Source organism: Camelus dromedarius, chromosome 15 (assembly GCF_036321535.1).
Source record: "Camelus dromedarius isolate mCamDro1 chromosome 15, mCamDro1.pat, whole genome shotgun sequence".
Lineage (NCBI taxonomy): Eukaryota > Metazoa > Chordata > Mammalia > Artiodactyla > Camelidae > Camelus > Camelus dromedarius.
The window spans coordinates 9,430,198-9,456,567 of record NC_087450.1 but is presented as its reverse complement, the minus strand read 5'-3'; the positions used below and the strand labels follow the sequence as shown (position 1 = coordinate 9,456,567).

General features: G+C 53.7%; 1 pseudogene; it reads left to right on the top strand.

The window, feature by feature from the left end:
* Positions 1-3,113: 3,113 nt before the first annotated feature.
* LOC135323002 (protein dispatched homolog 3-like) lies at positions 3,114-25,621 on the top strand (annotated as a pseudogene).
* Positions 25,622-26,370: the final 749 nt, after the last annotated feature.

The following is a 26,370-nucleotide window of genomic DNA, read 5'->3' as shown; positions in this document are numbered from 1 at the left end:
ACTTAAAAGTTTGCAGTTTGATTAGTTTTGACCCATGTATACACCATGAAACCTTTACCACAATGAAGATAGCGAAGAGATCCATCGCCCCCAGAAGTTTACTAATGTGCCCTTGATCATCACTCCATCCTGCCTCACCTTGCCTTCCCACTGCCACCCCAGGGACCGTTTTCTGTTTCCTATCACTATATATTGGGCCCTTATTATCTCTGAATATTTATAGAAATTATTCCTTTATTTGAAAATTTATAGAAACGATAGTGATGTCACCTCTTTTATATGTGTCTTTTCTGTTTTTTTCATGATCAGTCTGGCTAGAGGTTTATCAATTTTATTGATCATCTCAGAGAACTCACTTTTGGTTTGTTGATTTTTCTTTATTGACTTTGTTTGTTTATTTACTTACGCTCTGATCTTCATTATTTCCTTTCCTTGGTGTACTTTGTATGTAATTTTCTCTTGTTCTGCTTTCTTGCAGTAGAAGCTAAAATCATTGATTTGAAAGCTTTCTTTTTTTCTAATATAAGTGTTGTATTGCTATAAAATTCCCCTTTTAAGCGTTGTTTTAGTGCATCCCACAAATTTTGACATGTTGTGCCCTCATTTCATTCCATTCAAAACAGGTTCTATTTTCTCTTTTGATCTTTTCCTTGATCCTTGTATTATATTTAAAATGTGTTAGTTTCCAAATATTTAGGAATTTTCCAAATGTTGTTTTGTTGCTAATTTTTAATTTAATTCTACTGTTGTCTGAGAACATACTTTATATGAATTAATTTATTCTAAATTTATTGAGTCTTGTTTTATGGTCCAGAATATGGCCTGTCTTGCTAAATGTTCCCTATGCACTTGAAAGGAATGTGCATTCTGCTGTTTTTGGGTAGGGTGTTCTATAAATGTTAATTAAGTCAAGTTGGTTGATTGTGTTGCTCAAGTCTTCTGTATCCTTACTGAATTTCTGTCTTATTATTCTAGCAATTATTGAGAAAATGGTTTTGTAGTGTCCCCCTATAATTGCAAGTTTATCTATTTCTTTTTTCATTTTCATCAATTTTTGCTTCATGTATTTTAAAGCTCTATTATTAGGTACAGAAACATTTAGGATTGTTGTATTTTCTTGATGAATTGACCCATTTACCATTTTTAAATTACTTCCTTTATCCCTAGTAACATTCTTTGCTCTGAAATTTACTTCATTGTTATTAATATAACCATTCCAGCTTTCTTTTGATTCACATCAGCTTGGTATATCTTTTTCTATACTTTTGTTTTTAACTTATTTGTGTCTATATTTAAAGTGAGTTTCTTGTAGGCAGCTGGGTGTTGATTTTTTTCAGTCTAATCTAACTATCTCTGCCTTTTAATTGGGTTTTTAGATCATTTACAGTTAATGCAATTATTAATATGGTTTGACTTAAGACTATTTTATTTTATTCTATTTGTCACATATATTCTTATTTCCCCTTTTTCTCTATTTTGCCTTCTTTTGGACTGAAAATTTTTTATCATTCAATTTTATTTCCTTTGTTGGTCTTTTAGCTATAACTGTTTAGTTTAGGGGTTGTGTCAGGGGTTATAGTAAACATCCTTAAATTGTCAGTGTACCTTCAAATTATGTTAAACCACTTCACATATAGCTTCATGAATAGTGCACCACCATTTCTTTCCTCCTGGCCTTTATGCTACTGTTGTCATACATTTTATTTTCACATATGTTACAAACCCCCACACTATGTTATTTTGTCGTTGTTGTTTAAATGGTTGGTTATCTTTTTTAAAGATTTACATAAGCAATAAGAAAATTTTATTTATTCATGTTGTTAGTGTTTCTCATCCTTTTTATGCCTTTGTGTAGTTGTGTATTTCCATGTATTATCATTTTCTGAGGGGAGAATATAGCTCAAGTGGCAGAGCACATGCCTAGCGTGCACAAGGTCCTGGGTTCAATCCCAAAGTAACTCTTCTAAAAATAAGTAAATAAACCTGATTACTTCCCCCCTAAAAAAACAAACAAACAAAAATATCATTTTCCTTCTACCTGAAGGACTTCCTTTAACATCTCTTATAGTGCATGGATATTGGAGATGACGTCTTTCAGCTTTTGTATACTGAAAAAGACTCTATTTTGCCTTTGCTTTTGAAATATATTTTTGCTGAGTATAGAGTTCTGGGGTGACTCTTTTCCCAGTAGGGAAAGGATCTTGCCCCATCATCCTCTCACTTGCATTGTTTCTGAAGAGAAATCTGCTGTCATCCTTATTTTTGCTTCTCTATGTGTAATGCATCTTTTTTTTGCTCAGGCTGCTTTTAAGGGTTTCTCTTGGTCACTAATTTTGAGCAATTTGATTATCATGTGCATTGTAGTTTTATTGTTTGTGTGTGTGTATTTGGGGTCTGCTGCTTAAGTTTTTTGAATCAATATGTTTATAGTTTTCATCAAGTTTGGAAAATTTTCAGCCTCTTTTGAGAAGTCCAATAACCCATATATTAGGCTGCACTGAGGCCTGGAAACTCTCGCAAACCAGGGAGTCAGGGTAATCATAGGGCCCATTATGTTTCTCATCTCTCAGAGATCATCATTCTCTTTGGTGTCTCATGTCCAGAGTCTTGTTTGATATATTTTCTCATTTTGGGGTTAGTTTCACTGGGAGGCTAAATCTAGGTTTCATCTTGTTACTCCTTCTTGGCCAGAAACAGATCTCACTCCTGTTTGTATTTTAAAACTCAACTTGACCAGCTTGGTTGTTTTTCTTATCAAGAATAACTTCAGCAGGGAGGGTATAGCTCAAGCGGTAGAGCGTATGCTTAGCGTGTGTGAGGTCCTAGGTTCAATCCCCAGTACCTCCATTTTAAAAAAAAAAAAAATTCTATTAGATGCACTCTGAATACCAGTGTAAAACTGAGTATCTAGAAGCTGGTTTGAATTTTGAATTTTGCTGTGAATAATTGAGAATTGGAAGATGACATAGAATTTGGCTGTAATTGATTATTATCTGTGTAGAGCAGTGGTGTCAACCCCACTGATCATTCAGTCCCACCCCAGACATTCTGATTTCATTTGTCTAGAGTATGGCCTGGACATCAGGATTCTTGGTAGCCCCCAGGCGTTCGTCATGTACAGCCAAGGTAAAGAGTGTCTGGTGAGGTGGATGGCTCCTGTTCCTCCTCCATCTCTGATCCACACCGTCTTTCTGTGCCCTCCCTCCCCCAGCAAAGTCCAGGTTCTGTACGGGGGGGATGGACCTCTTCGATCAGGAGGTATGCAGAACCTTCCAACAACTACATGCTCCCGGCCTTCAGCAGCAGCAGCTGCATCGCCGCCCTTGTCTACATCCTCACCTCCTGCTCAGGTAGGGCTTCCCTGAAGACCCCGCATGGAGCCAGCCCCTTCTCTCCTCCCAGTGTGCTTCTCTCTGAACAAAGCCTTCCCACTCAGGAATGCCAGAACTGGTCTTCAATCTGCCATGCCAGAGCTGGCGGGGGAGGGGTGCCCAGACATCACCGTCTAACCCCAGGCAGGTGACTGAGGTGCAGTGGCAGGTTGGACCACACCTGAGGGCCCCTACTGCAAAGACCTCCCACAGTTGAACCTTTTGCCCTTTGACCGTCTTCTTGCTGATAAACTTGCTGATATGTTTTGGGGGGTCTGGAGTATTGGACACGTTATGGATTATTCTGTAGCCTGTTTTTCAGTCCCAGGTCAGCTGCCCTTAGTCCCCCGGTTCACTTGTCCACTGCCACCTCCCCATGTGCCCTGGCTGCTTCTTTCTGCATATACAGCAGGTACTCTGTATTGCCCAAGTGAGTGAGAGGTTGGTCACACCTTCAAAAATGGAGAAGACGTTCGTTCATCAATATAACAAATATTAATTGGGTACCAACTGTGTCCCAGATGCTCTAAGGTGCCAGAGTTCCAGTGGTGAACATCATGTTTACACTTCCTACCTCCATGGAACATCTATTCTACTGGGGTGACAGATGTTAAATGTGTAATAATTCCCTACTGGCACTTGGGGTAAGTTCGGCAAAGATGAGGGCCCATGAACAACATGACTTGCTCAGAAATGCCTTCATCTGCCTCTCAGGCCTCCTGCCCAGCCCCTTCTCTGGGTGTAGAGAACTGCACTGAGCACAGATGGGGTGGTGAAGGCACTCCCCGGGGTTGGGGGTGTATGAGGCAGGACCCAGCAGGGGTCAGGGACACTGAAGGAGTGTGTTCTGCTGGGTCCCCCCAGTTTATCCCCTGTGCCCCTTGCCCTGCCCAGTGTTCCTGTCCTTCTCTGGGATTGCCAGCATCGGCCTCAGCTGCCTGGTGGCACTCTTCCTGTACCACGTGGTCTTCGGTATCCAGTACTTGGGCATCCTCAGTGGGCTGGCTGCCTTCCTGATAGTGGGCATTGGTGAGTTCCCTCCATCGCCATGGCAATGGGCCTCCCACTGGGGAACTCTGTTCCTAAAAGAATCTTCTTCCAGGATGCGAAGACTGGCTTCCATGGGGGCTCCAAAAAGTCCCCTCTCAGACCTTGGAGACTCGGAATTGGGGTGAGGGGTTGGTAGAGTATGAGTGGGGGGCGATCCTCTTCATATTGTGGTTGGAGCCCCCGAGAGGTGAAAGGAACAGGCAGGCATGCTGGTTGGAGGTTAAGAATAGTGGGAAAGGTGGGAAGGAGGCTAAGATTTGGAGGAAGGGGCCCAGTTCTGGGGAGGGGATAGGGCCAAGGAGCATGGAGGGTGGGGCTCGGATTCTCAGCCCAGGTTGGGTCTGACCCTGGGGACAGCAGAGTGATCCTGAGCCACCCAGCTGGCCCGGGACCCCCTCCCGTAGGCGTGGACGACGTCATTGTGTTCATCAACACCTACCGCCAGGCCACCCACCTGGAAGACCCGCAGCTGCGGATGATCCACACCATCCAGACAGCGGGCAAGGCCACCTTCTTCACCTCCCTGACCACGGCCGCCGCCAAGGCAGCTAACATCTTCTCCCAGGTGGGAGACCACCCTCTGCCCCTGTCCTGACCTCCCGTTCCCCCCAGGCACCCCTGGCCTCTGGTCTCTGCTCTTCCCGCCCACCCCTTCTCCTGCAGCCACACCAGCCTGTGCCTCAAGGTACTTGCCACATCCCTAGAGTTTTTGTTACTAATCACCATCACCAGAACTTAGCAAATGGGAACATGATAATAATACAAATAGTGTTTATTGTTGATTCTCGTAATAATAATCCAGCCTCTGCCCTGAGGGTTGTTTGGCAGTTTCCAAAGGTCCCAGAGCTGTCAGTGGTGAGCCTGCCCGAGCCTCCTGCCCCCTGGTCTGGAGCTCTCTCCCCCCATCGGCTCCACACATCATCATCCCTTCGCTGACTTTCCTCTCGCTGGCCCCACACTCCTTCAGGTCTCCGAGCTGGGCTCAGGAGAAGGTTCTTCGGCCAGGGCTGCGGTGCTGACAGAACCTGAGAGGCAGTGAGCCTGCCTGAGTTTGAGAGGCTTTAGGACCTGGGCTGAGTATCTCATCTAGAAACCACCTGATGCTTTGGGATTCTCCAGGCCTTCCTAGAGAGCCACATCCAGAAAACAGGCAGAGCTGGGTTCAGACCCTACCGTTGCCATTTTCTGGCTGTGTGGCCTTAGGCAGGTTGCTTAACCTCTCCGAGCCTCACTTTCCTCATGTGTGGATCATCAGGGACAGAAATGAGACGGTTGTGAAAGCACTCCCCAGTGAAGGCTCTTCTGCTTGTCGGCTGCAGCTGCCTTCTGACACTACGCCACACACCCACTCCTCCTGGGCCCAGCCCCCTTGTTCCCATCAGGGTGGCTTTCTCTCCCTTCCCCCTCACTACCTCATGGCCCGCTCCAGCAGGGTGTCTCCCTCTGTCCTCATGTAAGGGCAGTTATGGAGCGCTTGTTCTGTGCCAGGCACTGTTCCGGGCAGAGGCCTGCAGCAGAGACCAGAGGTGGGACTCTCTCTCCCCTCCCATGCTCCGAGCACCAGCCCTTGCCCTCTGATGCCCTCCTAGGCTAGTGTCTCCATTCCAGCAGCCCCGGCCTCCTCATCCTGCCTCAGCCTAGTGGTGCAGGGTCCTGAGTGCCTGGCTGCAGAGTCCCCAGGCTCCCTGGGCTCCGGGCCTGCCGGCCCCACACCCCCCTCTCTCTCTCCATTGCCAGATCCTGGCTATCCATGACTTTGGCCTGTTCGTGTCTCTTATCGTGTCCTGCCGCTGGCTGGCTGTGTTCTTCACCATGCCCGCTGCCCTGGCCATCTGGAGCCTTTACACGGCACCACTGGAGAGCGCCTGCCGGGCCAGGTGAGCTGCGCCAGCGGAGGGGCAGCGGGCCACGTCCTCCTCTCACTGAATATCCGTAACAGACCTTGGGGGCCACTCAGCACACCACCCTCTCTCCAGGAAGCCTTGTGATTCACCATTGAGCACCTTCTGTATGCCTAGTCCTGTGCTAGGCACCACTAGGGGAGCACAGGAAGGAGGAGAGAGTCCTGTCTGGTGGTTATATGTGTGGTCACCTACTGTGTGCTGAGAAGTGGGCAAAGCACTTTTGTATAAGATCTTACTGCCTCCCCTCCAAGGAGCTGCGTCCTCTTATTTCACCCATTTTACAGACAAGGAAACAAAGGCTCAGGGAGGTTGGGCAACGTTGTCAAGGTAACCCTTTTAACAGGCAGCAGAGCCAAGATTTAGACCCCATAATCTGACTCTTAATCCCACACTCTTAGCCACCACATTAAATGTCCTCGGGGTTCCCTCCCTTGGGGGAGGAACAATTTTTAGATGCAGCGGACCCTATGCAGAGTCGAATTGATCAGTGCAGAGCTGCTGCTGAAGGTGGAGGAGTTGGGGTCTCATAGGCCATGGACCAGGTGGTCTGGGGAGGGAGGGATGGTCAGATGAAATCTGTCCCCGGTAATGGCCTGGGTTGGGAGCACTGAGGAATGAGGGAGGGTCTGGGCTCGGGGCAGGGTACACAGAGGCAGAAATGTCAGGGGTCCATGACAGTGTCCACCTGAGCCAAGGAGGAGCAGGAAGGACACGAGAGCCTAGCAAGGAGCCCAGCCTTGGGCCTAGGATGGACTCCCCAGCTTTCCTCCTCACACTCCCCTTCAGGGCACCATGGCTGGTGGCCCGGGTTGGGCACTGCACAAGGGCACTGTGGCTGAGGCACAGCCCTCTGCACTGTGGACATTCAGATGTGACTATTTCTATGACAGTTTTGTGACATAGAAGCAAAGTGTCTTGGGTAAAGGGCTTTTCTTCTCTAATCTCTATGAAGACACCAACCAAGGCCCACCCTGCCCTGCCCCCTAGTCTGGGGCAGTGGCCACTGTAGTCAGCCCAGTCCTGGGCTCCAGCCTCAGCCTCTTGGCCTGGCAGCTGTGGAACCTTGGGCCTATTACTTAACCGCTCTGCATCTCAGTTTCCTGTTCTATAAAATGGGTACATATAGTCCCTGTAAGGACCGAGAGCATCCGCATGGGGCACCAGCTCACTGCCTGACACACAGCACTCATCAAGTTCGCACATTATTCTTGTTCCCAGTCCCTGGGCAAGCCCTGTCTCCCCCACGTCCCCTCCAGCCGCGGCCTCAGCTGCGTCCTCAGCCCAGCCCCGCTCCCCGTCTCCCAGGGTTAGGGCCCCAGGGCCGCACGACAGCGGAGGTGCGATTCCCCTGCTTTGGTCTCAATGTGTGGGCAGCTGTGTGCTGTCACCCCCCTTCCTGGGTAACGGCTGCTGTCGCCATTTGTCTCCCCGGAGGAAGAGTGGCACCGGAGGGCCCAGGAGAGATGGCACCGGAGAGAAGTGGGGCGCAGGAAGTCTGCGCTGCGTGTCCTGTGTGAGACGTCAGCGGCGGCGGGGTGCCTGCGCTCACCCACCCTCCCTGGACACCCAGGACTCTCCCCTCTCCCCTCCTCACGCCACAGCTGCCCCCAGAGGCGCGGCCGCGAGAGCTCCCCGCGCTTCCCCGGGGACACGCCTGCCGCTCCGAGCGGGCGGGGGGCGGCCCTGCGCAGGGCCCGGGCCCTACCTGGGGGATGACTCCCCTGGCCCGACGCGGAGGAGCAGCCAGCTGAGAGCTGGGGCCGCCTGCCCCGCTGAGCCTGGCGGGAACCACGGCCTGCCTCACCTGGGGGGGGGGGGGGGTTGGTCTGACAGGATGGTTTGAGGACAGGCTGGGCTAGAGGCGGGGGCTGGGTGAGAGGGCCGTGGGGCTCCCCATCAAGCATTTGGGCTTCCCTGGAGAGGACCGAGACCAGGGTGGGCTGTGACTCGTGTCTGGGCCAGGCCTCTCATGGGCCACTGCTCTGCCCTGGCAGTGTCGCTGGAGCTGAGAGACGTGTCCCTGGTGTCTGTGCCCCCCGAAGGCCCGCAGCCAGCCCCCGACACGGGCAGCCGGGGCCACTCACCGCCCAGCTGCAGGAGCTGCTGCACCGCTGGGTCCTGTGGTCGGCTGTCAAGAGCCGTTGGGTGATTGTGGGTGACTGAGCTCTCCATTCTCCTTCCCTGCTTCTTGAAGCTTCTCCCCAGTGCCTATGGCATGGGGATGGACCCCCCCTCCAAAGAACAGGCAGGCACTGGGGATCCACCCCTGTCCTGCTAGAGAGCTAGAGGTCAGAGACCTGGGCTGGTGGCCCTCTCTCTCTCTCAGCCTCACTGCATTCCTGCGTAGAACAAAGCTGGTCCCGCAATAGCTGTTGCTTGTTGAGCTCCCTCTAAGTGCCAGCCCCATGCCGGGCAGCAGAGCAGGGCTCAGCGCTTGGGCTCTGGAGTCAGACCAGCTTGGCTGGGTCAGAATCCTGATTCTGCCACGTACGAGCAGTGTCACCTTGACTGTGCCAGTGGGTCTGAGCCTTAGTTTCCTATAGTATAACTGAGAATAAGAATAGTGTCCATAGAAAAAATAAAGAATAGTGTCCGTCAAATAAGGCAGCTGTGAGGAAAGCTATAGGGCGTGTGAAGAACTTAGCCCAGTGCGTGGCATGCAGTAAGTGCTCAGTACAAGTCAAGTGTTATTACACCCATTTATGATAAAAAACTCTCACCGAAGTGGGTATAGAGGAAACATAGAAGCTATATATGACAAACCTACAGCCAGCATAGCACTCAACGGTGAGAAACTCAAAAGCTTCCCACCAAAATCTGGGACAAGGATGCCCACTCTCACCACTCCTATTCAGCATAGTCTTGGAAGTCCTAGCCATAGCAATCAGGCAAGAGAGAGAAATAAAAGGGACCCAAATTGGAAAAGAAGAGGTAAAAGTGTCACTATATGCCGATGACACGTTACTATATATAGAAAACCCTAAAAGGTCCACAAAAAAACTACTAGAGGTGATTGAAGAATTCAGCAAGGTAGCAGGTTACAAGATTAACGTTCAAAAATCAGTTGCATTTCTTTACACTCACGATGAATCAACAGAAAAAGAAAGTAAAGAAACAATCCCCTTTAAAATAGCACCCAAAGTAATAAAATGCCTAGGAATAAAACTAGCCAAGGAGGTGAAAGAATTATACACAGAAAACTATAAACCATTGATGAAAGAAATTAAAGAAGACTTAAAAAATGGAAAGATATCCCACACTCTTGGATTGGAAGAATCAATATTGTTAAAATGGTCACACTGCCCAAGGCAATCTACAGATTTAATGCAATCCCTATCAAATTACCCAGGACACATTTCACAGAACTAGAACAAATCGTAATAAAATTTATATGGAACCACGAAAGACCTAGAATTACCAAAGCATTACTGAAGAGAAAGAAAGAGGCTGGAGGAATAACTCTTCCAGACTTCAGACAATACTATAGAGCTACAGTCATCAAGACAGCATGGTATTGGTACAAAAATAGACATATAGACCAATGGAACAGAATAGAGAGCCCAGAAATGAACCCACAAACTTTTGGTCAACTAATCTTCGACAAAGGAGGCAAGAATATACAATGGAATAAAGACAGTCTCTTCAGCAAATGGTGTTGGGAAAACTGGACAGCAGCATGTAAATCAATGAAGCTAGAACACTCCCTTACACTGTACACAAAAATCAACTCAAAATGGATCAAAGACTTAAACATAAGACAAGATACAATAAACCTCCTAGAAGAAAATTTAGGCAAAACATTATCTAACATACAACTCAAAAATGTTCTCCTAGGGCAGTCTACTCAAGCAACAGAAATAAAAGCAAGAATAAACAAATGGGACCTAATGAAACTTACAAGCTTCAGCACAGCAAAGGAAACCATGAGCAAAACAAAACAACCACCTACGGAATGGGAGAAAATCTTTGCAAGTGAAACCGACAAAGGCTTGATCTCCAGAATATATAAGCAGCTCATACGACTTAATAAGAAAGAAACAAACAAGCCAATCCAAAAATGGGCAAAAGGCCTAAGCAAGCAATTCTCCAAGGAAGAAATACAAATGATCAATAGGCACATGAAAAAATGCTCAATATCACTCATTATCAGAGAAATGCAAATCAAAACTACAATGAGGTATCACCTCACACCAGTCAGAATGGCCATCATTCAAAAATCCACAAATGACAAATGCTGGAGAAGCTGTGGTGAAAGGGGAACCCTCCTACACTGCTGGTGGGAATGCAGTTTGGTGCAGCCACTGTGGAAAACAGTATGGAGATTCCTCAAAAGACTAGGAATAGACTTACCATATGACCCAGGAATCCCACTCCTGGGCATATATCCAGAAGGAACCCTACTTCAAAATCACACCTGCACCCCAATGTTCATAGCAGCACTATTTACAATAGCCAAGACATGGAAACAGCCTAATGTCCATCAACAGATGACTGGATAAAGAAGAGGTGGTATATTTATACAGTGGAATACTACTCAGCCATAAAAACCGACAACATAATGCCATTTGCAGCAACATGGATGCTCCTGGAGAATGTCAATCTAAGTGAAGTTAGCCAGAAAGAGAAAGAAAAATACCATATGAGATCGCTCATATATGGAATCTAAAAAAAAAAAACAAAACAAATACAAAACAGAAATAGACTCACAGACGTAGAATACAAACTTGTGGTTGCCAAGGGGGCGGGGGGTGAGAAGGGATAGACTGGGATTTCAAAATGTAGTATAGATAAACAAGATTATACTGTATAGCACAGGGAAATATACACAAGATCTTATGGCAGCTCAGAGAAAAAAATGTGCCAACGAATATATATATGTTCATGTATGACTGGAAAATTGTGCTCTACACTGGAATATGACACAACATTGTAAAATGATTATAACTCAATAAAGAATGTTTAAGAAAAAGTTGTGTTGTTACTGTTATTATCATTATTGTTATTATTATTGTTGTTATTTTATCATTGACTATATATTTAGGGCTGTGTAAGATCAGGTGGATGTGCTGGCTCTTTATAAACTGGTAAGGGCTCTGAGTGGTGGCTGATTCTTGTCTAGAAGTGAGCTTGTAGCTTATAGTCTAACCCCCCAAGTGATGCACATTGCCAGCCCCTCCCCTGGAGGACTGACCCCCCAGCAGCCTCTCTCAGAGACTGGCATGCTGGGCCTCTGCCCACTCCCTTGGGACACCCCCTCCTCCTCCCTCTCCCCTCCCCCGTGAGGGAGCAGCTCTTTCCCAGAGCTCTGGAGGCCCCGGCTGTGAGTGTGCCTCCCGGGCCCCAGCCCTGCCTAGCGAGGCACCCTTTCCTTGCAGGCATATTGGTCTCCATCCTCACATCCTGTCCCTGGTGTTTGCTAGCCAGCTCCGCCCTGCCAGCCAGTCCCCACTGCTTTTCCAGCCTGACACCAACATCCAGGTGCTGCTGGACCTCAGGTACAACCTGAGCACCGAGGGCATCTCCTGCATCACCTGTTCAGGTGAGGGTTTCCAGCCAGGGTGGCCCCTGTGGGACCCTTCCCTCTCTGTAATCCAGATCTCAAAGACGAGAGATGGGACATCCATCCCCATCACTGCATAACCTCAGGCAAATCACTCCACTTCTAAGCCTCAGTGTGCCCACAATTCATTAAACAAATACTTCATGGGTGCCAGCTGTGCTGGTGCTGGAGAGACCCCACTGGGCAGTACAGGCTCCTGACCTCAGGAAGTTTGTTCCACTGCTGGGACAGGCCATGTAATAGTAGATCTGAGCTGTGGTGGCTGGAAAGCAGGGTGCCTGGGGAGTTCAGCATCATGGAAGGCTTCCTGGAGGAGGGAATGTCTAAGCCAAAACTTGACAAATGGGAAGGACTTAGCCTCACTGGGAGGAGTAAAAAAGGAAGGAGTTAGCCAAGCTGGGAGGGGAGAAGAGGAAAGAGGTCTGGGCAGAGGGGAGCACTGGCGGTAGGAATGACCGGGACCAGCTTCGAGAGAGGTATTTGCAGGAGCTAGGACTAGCCAGATGGGCTGGGCCAGGGCCTGGTGGGCTGAAGTGAGGAGTCTGGATTTTACCATAATTGTACTGGAAGCTAGTGGAGGGTTTTAAGCAGAGAGGGGCCATGATTGAGCCCCCCAGGTGCTGTGTGGTTGGAGATCCAGCGTGGAACTGGCTGGGAGACCAGGTGGGAGGCTGGTGCAGTCACCTAGATGAGAGACGGCGGGGGCTGGGGCGAGCGTGGCCGATGGTGGCGGTGAAGTCAGGTTTTTAGGAGACAAAATCCGTAGCACTTAGTGATGGAGTGCGTGCGGGGGATGAACAAGGAGGTGAAATAAAGACATCTCCTTGCCTTCATCTGATCCAGGCCGTCATCTTACAGAGGGGAGCCTGAGGTCGGGGTTGGGGTGGGGGAAGTCAACCCAAGGTCGCGCAGCTTTGCCGGATGGTTAGAAACCAAATGAGAAGACGCTTGGGCGAGTGCTTCCAGCTCCTGGGGGAAGCCCCGCTGACGGCTGTCATTGCCTTCACTTAATTAGGGCGGTGTTCAGATTAACCTGGCCTTCCCCCCCGTAATGGCATTAGCCAAATGCATGATAATCAACTGCAGCTCAGTGCCCGAAGAGCCCCTCCTAATTTGGAGGCAGCCCTGGCCATGTCCCCTGCTCCTTTCCCGCCTGCCTGGGCATCAGATCCCACTCCACTCTCGCTGCCGCTTAAAATCCTCCCGCCGTCCCTCGGGGCCTGGAGGAAAAAGCCATGTCTGCTCCCACTTCTCAGACAAACCGCAGGATGATCCCGAAGTTCCTGGAAACATCTGGAGAAGGGCCAAGACCTCAGCCGGAGACCAGCCTCCAGCCCCTTGCATCTCAGCCTCTGAAATGCCTCCTAAAGGGACCCCTTCACTTTGTAGCAAAAAGAGCTTCGGCCTTAGGTGTGGACAAGACCCATCCTGATGGGGCCCTGCCTCTCACTTCCCCTGCAGGTCCTGTTCCCTTCCTGAACGTCTGCTTCCTTCTCTGTCAAATGGAGTTAAGAATAATGACCTCTTAGGATTATTGTGAAGGTCAAATTTTTGAAGATGTAAAATTCCTTTCATTAAAAAGCAAAACAAACTAAAAAATCACCCACCATGTTTGGCACAAAACTAGAGGTCTCCCCTCATCTCTGCTTGTTGATAACATGCCATTTCTAATTGTTCCCGTTTACTGAACATTTTCCGCGAGCCAGACACATTGCTAAGCACCTGAGTGGCGGCACCCCATCTGGGCCCTTGGCCCGCCTCTGGAGGTGCCCCTTTGACAGAAGAGGGAGATGGGACGTGCTGAGCGTGAGCAGGGAAAGCTTCAGAGGGTCCTTCTCTGGGTGGGGCTGGCAGGTGTCTTTCTTTTGCCTTAAGAGTCTTGTTAATTCAACATTTGGTGTTTTTTCACTTCCATCTAGTTTCTTGCAGACCCCTGACACCACCCCTTTCTCAAGCTGAGGGCCCTGGGGTCTGAGGGTCCTAGCCTCTGCAGGGCCCTGCCAGGGAGGCCCTTCTGTCCCTGACACAGCGCGGGGGTAGGTCTGTTCCAGGAGAAGCCCCACAGCCTGCAGAACATCCGGACATCCCTGGAGAAGCAGCTGCTGGGCTGAGGGGTGTCCTGGGCCAGCCGGCCTGAGGCCACCCTGCAGGGTCAGTGGGGCGCGTGGACTGGCTGGGTGGGGGTGTTGGGAGGTCCTGCCTGGTGCAGGGGTGCAGGGACCGTGTGGGGAGAGAGGATTAAATCCAATCTTTCTTTTTCGAGAACAAGAGCCTGTGTTCTTGGGTCACTATGGAAGGGTTGGGTGGGGGGAGGGTGTTGAAGTGGAGGCCCTTGCCTGTCGTCCCACGAGCTCTCCTCGGCCAGAGCAGCGGGAACCCCTCCTGCCGCTACCCCAGTCTGGCCTGTGGTGCCCCATAAACCTGCCTTGTGTGCCAAACCCGTCCTGAGTATCGGGGGGAGGGCTGGGGCATCCTGAACGCCAGACGCTGGCTTATCCCTTCTGGGTTCACCATTGGAGGTGGGACGCAGGGATGCATGTGGGCATTAACCCTTGTCGCCCCGTGGCCATCGTCACCCCTTCTGTGCCCACCATTGCCATCACCAGCCCAGCCCCACCAGGCACACGGGGCTCCCCATCATTAACACCACTGCCAGTACCATAGCCCCACACTAGCTCAACCTCACCATGACTTCGCCATCTTTGCACTCCCTCCACCTGTGCTGCCGCCCCATCGCAGGGACCACCACCACGTCCACCTCCATCTGTGCCGCCATCCCACCCCAGTGTCCACTGCCAACGACCTTTCTCCCATCATTGTCCTGGGCTTAAACCAGGAAAGGGCAGGGCCAGCATTCGGAGATGAGCCCAAGGTCGGGGCTCAGCTCCTCAGTCAGCAGAGCAGAGGGTGGCTGCTACCGGGTCAGGGGAAGCCAACGAGGTGATTGTCATCCCTCCTCCACCTCCCTTCTGTTTGTCCCTAGACACCCCAGGCACGATGTATGCCTCCAAGGGGAAGACCAAAGGCCACCCGGCTGTCTGCAGGTTCTCCCTCAACGCCAGCCTACCTGCCCCTTGGCAGGTCGTGTCCCCCGGGGACGGGGAGGTGCCCTCCTTCCAGGTCAGCCGGGGCTGCCTTGAAGTTAGTCACCACTACTGGGGAGGGGGCCCTCAGTGCTGCGCTGGTGGGCACTGGCCACGTCAGGGGTGGGGACAGGGTTTGTGAAGATGCAGCTGCCCCAGGCAGATGAGGACCCTCTCCCGCTGTCAGCCATGTCAGCGGCAGGGACCCACAGGGTGGTGACAGCATGGGCTTCTGAGGCAGCCAGACCTGGGTTCAAGTCCTGGCACTGCCAATTATTACCTGTGTCTTTGGGAAGATGACAGTCTCTCTGAGTCTCAGTTTCCTCATCTGTGAAACCGGGATGTGAAAGGTACCAGCCAGGGTTGTTGGAGGTGCATGAGGCAAGGTCTGTGTTACGGAACGTCTGGGGTGCAGTAAACGCTCAGTAAACGGGAGCCACTAGTCATACTGCTGCTCCCGACAGCTGCTCCTGCACCTCAGAGAAGGGCCTCCGAGGGCCAGCCCAGGCCTCCGGCTTCTCCCTCTCGGGAACCATGTGTTTCTTTAACACGTTACACCCCCGGGTGACCATCAGGCCTGTCACCTTACTTGTTCAGGGTTTGTATTTCCATCTCAGAGATGGGCTGTGTGAGGTGTTTCCTGACCCTGACCTTTGCACTGCTGTCCTACTGCCTGGAAAGCTTTCCTTCCCACTTAATTCACGGCCGATGCCCCAGCCAGGTCTCAGCGTGAGTGTCACCTCCTCCCAGAGTGCTGTCCTGGCCATCCCTTTCGGTTTGCCATCCTTTTCTGCTGCCCGTTCATCCCATGTCATATCCTGATATTTAATTCAAAGCCCTTAAAAGAATCTGAAGCCATCATGGTTGGCAGCTGGCTGTGGGCAGGGACCAAACGCGTCTCCCGCTGCCGTACCCTCAGAGCACAGCTCAGGCCTGGCCCGGAGTGAGTAGGTCCTCAGGCGAGGCAAGGACTGAGGCTCAGAGAGGGAAGAAGGATTTCCCCAATCTTTAAACTCCAACCCAGGCCTCCTGAGTCTCTGCTCGGAGCTATGTCCCCCACTCTGGGGTCTGAACCGGGGGCAGGGGGCGGGGAACACTCCAAGGAGGGAGGGGGACAGAGCCTGAGGCCAGGCCCAGGCTGAGGCAGCCTCCCGGAGCCACCTGTCTTATCTCTGTCCATCCACTTAGGTGTATAGAGCGCCTTTTGGTAACTTCACCAAGAAGCTGACCGCTCGTATGTCTACAGCAGAGCTGCTCCAGGCGGTGAGCCCCTCCTGCAAGTGGATGGTGACGACCTGGGCCTGTGATGCCAAGCGGGGCTGGAAGTTTGACTTCAGCTTCTACGTGGCTGCCGAGGAGCAGCAGCACACCCAGTAACCTTGCAGATAGGCCTGTTTCTACCAGCCCGCCCCCCCCTACCTCACCCCCAATAAGAGATGCCAGCAGGCACCTTTAAGAAACCCATGTCCATTTCCACGATTGTCCAGACAGTTCCCTGCCTGGGACTGGGGAGTGGGGAACACCGAGACGACAGGCCCACGATCTGCACCCCCATCTGCCACTGTCCCTCTGGGTGGCCCCGCAGGATGCAGTGGCAATCTTGCTGCCCTTCAGCACACCCACCAGTTCCCATCACAGGACTTCTGCATTTGCTGTTCCCTCGGCCTAAAATGCTCTTCCCCAGCTCCTTATGTGATTGACTTCTCTAAATTCAGGTCCTTGCCCAGAGGTACCCCCCCGCGGAGAGGCTGCCCCTGACCAGAACACCGGCCCCGACTGAAATAGCCACGCCTGGTCTCTCCCTGGGCGTCACCCCTCTGCTCTCCTTCCAGCTCCCATCACCATCTTGAGTCATACTGACCTACTGGTTTATTATGGTTTATTAGCTGTCTGCCCTCAGGAGCACGTAGGCATCCTGCAGCGGGCACCTTGACTGTGGCCCCTGCTGTATCCCCAGCACCCGACCCAGTACCTGGTACACAGCGAGTGTTCAATAAACACTTGCTGAATGAGTGAATCAATGAATGAATGATTGAGTACACTCTGCACTCCTCTCCAAGGTGCTCGCCACACTATATAATTCGGAAGATATGTATTTAATGTTCCTCCGCCCTCAGATTGTGGGGTGGCAGGAGAGAGACCGTCTCTGTTCTATTTACCTACCGCATACGCACGCCCTGCCTAGTGCATGGCATGAAGTCAGTGCCCCAAAATGCGAGTGACCGCATTCTGTGCCTCAGGGGTCTCCGAGCCAGCTGGGGGAATCTTTTCCTAGGTTTCTTCTCCCACATTCTGGCCACTGAGGCTGTTAGCGGAACATCTACTCTTTCCTCCATTCGTTCGTTTAACAAACCTTCAGCACCGACTGAGCCGGCCCAGGGCTAGTGCTGGGGCTGGTAAACAAGACAGACGTGGATGCCGCCCTCGGGCTGACCAGTGGGAGACAGCAGCTAACGAGTCAAGCACAATGTCATTACAAACTACAACACATGCTCTGAAAGAGCTCACTGTCGTAGTCCAGAGAATGGCAGTGCAGGGCCGGCAATAGGGACAGGGACGTGGTCTTCACTGACAGGGCCTGGCCTCGGGGCACTGGGCACCCCCACCAGGCTGAACTCCGCTTGGGGCGGGGGTGTGGTATGGAGGCTCCGGGATGACCAAGACGGGCTCCTCGGGCCCTTCCAGCCTGGCGCACCTTGGCACGGCACTGGGGGGTCCCTCTGCCTGCCCTCCACGGCTGGGCTCCGTCTGCACATACACAAAAGCCACTGGGGTTTGGCTGGCCTGGGTGAATTCAGAACATTCTAGAAAGAACCTTGAGCCACCTCAAGTCCCACAGTGGATAAGCTGACCGTGAAATCCTTTCCTTAAACAAAATCTTGAGGCTCTGTGACTGTTCGGGTTACAGCAGGGCAGGGGACTTCTGAGCAGTGACCCTCCCCAACCCCCAGGCTGGCACCGGGGCCCCTCTGAACTCTTGCACCCCCTGGAGGACACTTTGGAAACTGCTGGTCTCCTCCACCCTTCATGCCACAGGCAAGGAGACAGACACAGAGAAGAGGAAAAGGGAAGGATGTTAACTTAACCTGAGCCATGTGGTGGGGCTAGACTAGAACAGGTGTTCAAACCCCAGCCCTGAACCTACAACCCAATCCCCGCACTGGGAGAGCCCGAGTCCACCCCCTGTGCTCTTCTAGTCCCTGCACACGGCCACGTCTGCCCCACCTCCCCAACTCCTCCCGGCTTTCCCGGCCTCAGTGCCAGCCTCCTTTGCCTCCACAGGAAACTCTACTTTGCTCAGTCCCACAAGCCTCGACGGGCCGACCGAAGTCATCTTCTACGTGCCCAGTGAGAAGGGTACCTGCAGGGAGGCTGCAGTGGGACCTTGGAAGGCTGAGCCCCAGCTCCCCGTACAGCTGTCACTCCCTCTGCAGCGCCCAAGGCCCGCCTCTCCGCCACGTTCGGCTTCAACCCCTGCGTGAACACAGGCTGCTGGAAGCCGGCGCTGCGGCCGCTGGTGGATACAGGGGCCATGGTCTTCGTGGTCTTTGGCATTCTTGGTACCAACCGCACGCGGCAGATCGACAACCATGTCATCAGAGACCCAGTACGTGGGCCCACGTTGGGCAAGTGCCAAAGGGCCCAATCACACCAGGCTTGCTAACAAGTACTAGCCCACAGGCCACCACCCCAGCTCCCCACACTCCCTCTTGGCTCTGACTGCTCAAACGGCCCAAACAGGCCCCCGCCACGGGCTCTTGGGGTAACATTTCTCTTGAAGACCAAGCAGGGTCGAGCTCTTAAAATCGCCCAGGAATCTGGGTGCAGTGGGGCCGGACCGGCTGCCCCGCGTCATTAGGGCTGGAATAGAGGTGAGAATACAGGTGCGTAAAGACCTCCTGCCCTCTTCCTCCTCCTGCAGGAGGCCCTCCCTGTGCCCACAGCCCTTGCTGCGTGCCTCGCCTGTGGTGCCGTCTGCTTGAGACAGTCTCTCCCCTTGTATGTGTTTGTGTCCGGTGCTGGGCCCTTGGCAGTGGGGGGGGAAGAGAAGCTGGTGGAGCTGTGAGTGGGTGTCTCCCTGGCACGTGATGGATACTGAGACGCGGGGCAAGGACCGTGGCCGTAGTTACAGTTGATCGTAACCCCTGCCTTGGTTAAGTTAGCCTGACTGAGTGTACAGGATTTCAGACACAAAGTAATTCAGGAGCCAGGTGGGGTCAGAGGAGATCCGCTCAGTCCTGACCGTGAGTCTGCAGGTGTTCAGGGGAGGGTTGGGGAGGCGATGAGGAGAAAAGTCAGATGCCCGAGAACAGGTAGGGTTTGACTGTGCAGGAGAGGGAAAAGCAGGCAGCCCAGGTGTGTTTATTCTGAGTAAAAGCAAGGAGGGGAGGCAGAAGAGAGACTGAGGGGCCCATGCAGGGGAAGCAGTGAGAGAGCAGAGGTGCTGCTAGGGGTAGGACTATGGGCGACCAAGCAGAGGATTCCGAGGGCTGGTAATGGGAACTGCAGGAGGTTTCTCCCCAGGGGTGGGACCCCGGGCTGAGCTCCTGACTCACCGAGCAGCTGCACTGGACCGTGTTTCCTTGGGAAAAAAAGGTAACCATCTACAACAGCAGCTTTAACCTCTTCAAAGGAATCAGGCAACTGTATCACCTTTGCAAAGCCATCGCAGAGAACTCGGAGCTGGTGAATCCAGGCGGGGTGCAGTGCCTGCCTTCAGATGAGTAGAAAGTCAAGGGTTGACAGCCCTGAGGATGCACGTGCCATGAACGAAGATATCTGCAAACAGTTGCTTGAAGGTGTCCATGTTACAGAAAAAACGCGTTACAGCTCAGTTGTGATAGCAACCACGATCTGAGCGAGAAACCAAGCAGCTCTCAGAGTTGGAGAACTCAAGATTTATTACCCAACAAGCGCAGAGACGGTAACGCTCCAAGATTTGGATCCCATCTGTAGGTTTACACAGGCTTTTATAGGCTGCCAGTTTACACTTTGCAAGGTCATATGCAAATAAGGTATAACAAAAGTTGACTAATTAGGAACAAGCTTTGTAGAAATGGAGCAATCAGTAGAGAGAGAAAGAACCAATCAGGAGTGAGGGATATGGACCAATCAGGGGTGAGAGAAATAACCAATCAGGAGTGAGCTCCGTGCAAATGAAGTACTACAAATGGACCAATCAGAAGTTAGGGAAATGGACCAATCAGGAGTGAAGGAAATAACCAATCACCAATCAAGAGTGAGCTCACGGAACCAATAGAACTTTAGGGGTAAGTAAGCCATTTCAGAGGCAAAAAGTGAGATAGAACCGCTGGGCCAGGAAACCGGATGGCGCTGGCAGGAGTAGTGGCCCTGGCTGGGGGTCCTGCCGGTCTTTTTATGGGGCTTCCCGCCTCATCTACACTGGGGTGAGGAGTGTGCAAATCTTCTGGATGAGAGCCGACTCGGGCTTGAAGGTGAATTGACGCAGAGCTGCACATGCGTGGGGAGGTGTGCGGTGCTCAGGGGAGAACCTACAGGAGGAGCTTTCCCAACAACCGGAGTGAGAAGGGGCTGGCCCTCCAGCAACAACCTGGGTCTAGGGCTCTTCCTGAGAGGGCACAAGGCGTCATTTTCCACCCCGATGGCAAATGGTGATGTAGGTTTCTCGATGTTGCCAGTGGTTCTAGACACTTTTTAAACTAGGAGGTTAGGGGAGGGGCGTGTACCCCTTGCACACTCACACCCAGATGGGTGAGTGCACGTGTGCAGGCGGGATCGAGGGGAAGGGGTGCTCCCTTCCCAGGTCCCCACCCCGACCCACCTCTTGCACTTTACCCACAGGCTACAGCATCTCTTCCTTCCTTCAGATGTTGCACCCTGAGTGCAAGGAGCTGCCCGAGCCCCACCTGCTCCCAGGTCAGCTGTCACACGGGGCCGTGGGTGTCAAGGACGGTCGCGTGCAGTGGATCTCCATGGCCTTCGAGTCGGTGAGCCCCGGGTGGGCCACCAGGCACAGGACAGCGTGCTGACGTCACAGAGTGCACTGTCACCGCCGGTCCCCCCACCCCAGAGAAGATCAGTGGGATTGCTCTTCTGAGGGGATACTGAGGCTGAGAGGGGTGAGGTTGTTTGCCCAAGGTCACAGGGTTAATGAGCGTCAGCTTCGAGCGCTGACCACTGAGCTCAGCCTTTCTGTCACATAGGATGACTGCCAGCTGCCAGCACCCTCCCTCCCTAACAGCCCAGGGTCCACATGGTTTTGCAGGAGCAGGTGAGGATACTCCTAACTGTGAGGGGCCAGGTTCTCGGCCACAGAACCCGCTGTGCTGGGTCTCCCCAGGAGATTAGAAGCCAGGGGACTGGCCATCCCACACTTCACTGCCTCCTCTCTCACCCCTGACACTCCCTGGGCTCTACCCAAGGAGGCACCCATGCACACACACGCGTGTGTACGCACCCGTGTCCCCGACCTGGGCCTCGCAGGCCTTGTGGCCCTGGCGCTTCACGCTGAGGCTTGCTGAGTCTGCCCCTGCTGCCTCTGCGCTGAGCCCTGGGCTCCAGTCCTTGCTCTGATCTCCCTGTGCTCTGTGTCCTCGAGCAAGCCACTTGTCCCCTCCAACCTCTAGTTCCGCCTCTAAAGAATAGGGTTACAGGTGCCGGTGTGCCCTCTGGCAGTCATCAAGAAGCTGTGGTGAGATCGCTCCCCTGAAGGCCTTCAGGGACGAGAATAAGGTGGCAAGTGGGCAATTCTTGTTCTCTGGTCCCAGCCCTGCTTTCCTTCCCGCCACCTGTGCCACTCAAGGCCCGAGCAACCAAACCGCCAGCCACCACAGGGAGGACCCAGACCCCCCAAGCCCACAGTGAGCCCCAGGCTAATGCAGACACCAGTTCAAAGCTCAGGCAGTTTTTAAAAATTGTGTTAAAATATATATTAAAAACTGACAGTCTTAACCATTTTAAGCATATAGTTCAGTAACATTAATTATTAAATCAATTAATTTATTATAATTTATTATAAATTAATAAATAATTTAGCATATTCGCACTGCTGTGCAGCTGTCACCAACGCCCGTCTCGGAAGCTTTTCATCTTGCAGAACTGAAACTGTCCCCATTCAACACTGACTTCCCATTTCCCTCCTCCGGCCACCACGCTCCTTTCTGTCCCCACGGATTTGAGTCCTCTCTGTCCCTCACACACAGCATGGGTCTTTTTGCGACTGGTTCATTGCACTTAGCATAACGGCCTTCAGGTTCACCTATGTTGGCGCCCGTGTCCAAATTTCCTTCCTTTTTAAGGCTGAAGCCACAGGCAGTTTGAGAGAGGAGAGAATCCCCTCTCAGGCCCCTCCGCACAACAGAACATCACCTCCCAGCTGACCCCACCAACACTCAGACCCACACGTGCACAGACTCACCCTAAACTGGCTTGTGCTCAGGCAGAGCAGAATTGGACCAGTGAGGTCACATCTATGACAGTTCCAGAGCTGGGCACCATGAACCGGACAGGCCACCTGCCCTCCTGGACTCGCAGTCCAGCCCAGGAGTTGGGCAGGTTGCCAGGCAGTGATGAGAACTCCGATGTGGAAGCACCAAGGGCTCACAGAGCCCAGAGGATGCCAGTCTTGGGGCATCCAGGATGGCTTCCTAGAGGAGACGGAACCCTAATGAGCCTTGAAGGAGGAGCGGGAGCTGGCAGTGCAGGCAGAGGGGAACAGCATGGGCAGAGGGCAGCTGGGGGCTCTGGGAGCTGAAACTGGTTTTGTTGGGAAGGGACAGGGACTTTGGTTGTATCAGGATCTGCTGCTGCTGTAAGAGACACGTGTGCACCCAGAGGCTGGTTGAAGTGGTCTTGGATGGGGTCACCCTCCACTCCCACCCACACAGCACACTCCATTTGCAGGTGGTGGAGGGCCAGCTGCAGTTGTCACAGAGCAGACTGGCTGTCACCAGGGCAGGGTGATAGGCCCCCACCCGCCCCCCCACCCCACCCCAGCCGTCCACCCATCTCACTGGCTCATATCCCCACAGACCAAGCACAAGGGCAAGTCCTCCTTCCAGACCTCCTAGGACTACCTGCGCTGGGAGAGCTTCCTGAAGCAGCAGCTGCAGACGTTTCCTGAGGGCTCGGCCCTGCGCTGTGGCTTCCAGACCTGCGAGCATTGGAAGCAGATCTTCATGGAGATCGGAGGCGAGCGGCAGCCCGGTCCCCCTACCCCCGGGTCTCGGCAGGGCAGGCGGTGACAGCAGGGGGCATGGGGTGGTGACCTGGGCAGCGAGGGCCTGGCCTGTCTCAGCCACACTTGTCTTCTCAAATCTGGCCAAGGGCCCTGGAGAAACTGGGATGACAGTGGCCGGGAGCACCAATCAGAAGCCAGACTTGGGGGCCCCACCTGCAGGATCATCAGGCCCTCTTCTCTGATCCTGACTTTCGTCACCTAGAAAGTCATGGCAATGGCCATGATGACAGCTCTTTGTCCTTGGGAGCCCTTCTGGAGGCCAGGCGCTTGCTGAGGCCTGACCTGTGCTCTCTCTTTAAACTCCAGACAAAGCTATGGAGTCCGTACTGCTATTCCCCCCATTATACAGATGAAGAAATGGGGGCTCAGCGAGGTCAGGTGGCTCACCCAGAGTAACACAGCTGTGACAGCGCCCATCTGTGTAGCCCCAGTACCTCTGAGCCATGGGGAGGAGGGGGTGAGGGGTGCCCCGTGGTGCAGCCCAGCTGAGGGCCCTCTCCCGTCACCTTCCAGGGGTGCAGAGCGCCCTGTACGGTCTGGCCCTCTCCTTGCTCATCTGTGTGGCTGCGGTGGCCGTGTTCATCACCCACGTGCTGCTCCTGCTGCCCGTGCTCCTGAGCATCCTGGGCATGTGGGCCGGGGACCAGGAGTGGGCAGGGTCTCCTTGGTGGCCTCAGGTCAGCTAGTTTCTCTCCACATTTAAGTGTCCCATCTCTTCAGTCTTCCCGATCACCCCACTCCCACCCCAGGCAAAAAGAGCCTCTGTGACAGTCATTCATAGGACTGTGTGCTCCCCGAGGGGAGCCAGATGTCGGCAGGTGGTAGCTCTCGGCCCAGCGATGTGTTGCAGCACCTGATCCCTCTTTCGGGCCCCCCCCCCAGCTCTCTCTGGCCCTGTGCCTCCTCGTCCCACTGGTCACCAGAGCTGGGGGTGCTCCACTGTAGACTTCAGCGCATTCTCCAAGGGCCCTCTGAACTCGCCCACCGCCCCTCCAGGACCGGATGAGTGGGGCTGGTCCAAGCTGCCCCCCGCCGTCCACTGCCCTCTGCAGGCATCGTCTGCCTGGTGGTGACCATCATGTACTTGAGTGGCTGGGAGATGGGCACCGTGGAAGCCATCTCCCTGTCCATCCTCATCGGCTCCTCCATGGATTACTGTGTCCGTCTGGTCTAGGGCTGCCTGCTGGCTGGAGAGAACCTGTCCCCACACTAGGCCGAGGTGAGCAGCCTGCCTGCCCTTCCCCTCCCCAACGAACATTCTCCCACCCCCCAGTGCTGCTGAGGACCCTCGAGGGTAGCCGCATACCCCCAAGCCCAGTGCCCAACCGGGCTGTGTTCTAGGAGCCTCTCCACGCCTAGGGGACTCAAGCTCAAGTTCGGAGGCAGCTCCACCAAGCATCGCTGTGGGCCTTGGGCAGGTCCACTCCCCCCAGCCTGTCTCCCTAAGCCAGCACGAGGGGTCGGACCAGGCAACGTCCAAGGGCCCTGCCTGCTTCTACGTTCCCTGAGTCCGTCTCATTCTCTGGCCGGGGGAACAGATCTGAGCCCTTCTGGTTGTGACTGTGAGGTCACCAGCCCCATCTCTGGCCCTCGTGGCTTAGTGAGGACATACCCATGTACTCAGGGCCAAACCCAGCTCTGGGTCTCATAAAGCTTTTGTTTTTTTCCTGGTTTGGAATTGGTGTGAAGTATTCATAAATATGTAAATTCAGTTGTTTATAGATTTAGCTGCTTTTGGTCAAAAGAAGGAAGTCAGCTCCAAGCAGGGCTCCCATTTTTGAGGACCTGCTATGCAGAGCATCAGTGTTCTGGTCAGAGCAACGCTGAACGCGCCCCCACCGCGTGCTGTGCGCTGGGCGCTGCTGCAGGGGAGCCGCCCCGTCTTCCCTCCAACCCCGTGGAGCAGGCGCGGTCATCCTCCCTCGCGGGGGTGGAACCGGGCCTGCGAGGGCAAGGCTGGCCTTGCACAGCGCGTGTGTTTACCCGGGTCCAAGCCCCCATCCCAAGTCCCAGGCAGGGTGGGATCCCCTCCGGCGTTTGGGGCCGCAGCTCTGTCTCGCCCACACCCAGGGTGCCCACGCGCAGCGCCAGGGGCGGACGCCGGAGGCCGCGCGGCACGTGGGCGTGGCCATCGTCCCCAGCGCCCTCGCCACGGTCATCGCCACGGTGCCCCGCTGCTTCTGCGTCATCGCCCCGTTTGCCAAGTTCGCGAGATCGTTGCCCTCAACACGGGCGTCTCCATCCTCTACCCGCTCACGGTCAGCACGGCGCTGCTGGGCATCGTGGCGCCCGGCTCCTACACCCGGACCAGGACTTCCTTCCTCAGAGCCCTGGGCGCCGCGCTCCTGGCGGGGGCCCTGGGGCTGGGTGCCTGCCTCCTGCTTCTCCAGAGCGGCTATAAGATCCCCCTTCCCAGCGGGACCTCCCTGTAGCCCTGGCACTACGTCCGGACTGGCACACCTTTGGTCCAGCGGGTGGGGGACAAGATGCTCATTCTCTGGCCCCAGAGGCACTTTGTTCCCAACTCGGCTACAACCAGCTATGCTCCCAGCTGTGTGATTCACACTGCCTTTGTCACAGTGCCAGCCAGAGCTGGGTGGAGAAGCCGGCCCCCACCCCACCCTGCGGGGCTGCTGGCAGCCGCCCTGGGCTCTCGCTGGCAGTGAAAGAGGCCAGCCCTCCTCCTGTGCCTGGTCAGGTGGTTTTTGCAGGGGTTCCCCCCCATGCGGCCTCGGTGCTCACAGCAACTCTCTGATGTGGGTGTTACGGGGCCCCCATTCTAAAGATGCGAAAACCGAGGCAGCAGGAGGCAAAGTGACTGACGTGTAGCTGGGTCAGTGGCACAGTCAGAGCTGCCTCCCTCCGGGACTTTGCAGGAAGAGCACAGTGGGTTTGAGGGTCGGTCCTTGCACCTCCACCCCCTCCGACCCCCACATGCTTTACAGTGGCCGGGGCTGGGTGGTCCTGGGGTCCTCCTCAGGCCCCTTGGTCCTGGCCGGGAAGGACGGAGAGACCAGCCTGGGGTTCTGCATGTCCTACCCCCGGCCCCAGCCTCAAGGGGCTCCTCTCCTGGCCCGGGGGCCCCAGCACAGCCTTCCTCTGGGGGTGGAATCTGGGGCGGGGGGGGGGGACAGCCCCTGGGATGGGGAGCTGGCTGTGCCTGCTGCCTGCTCACAGCAGA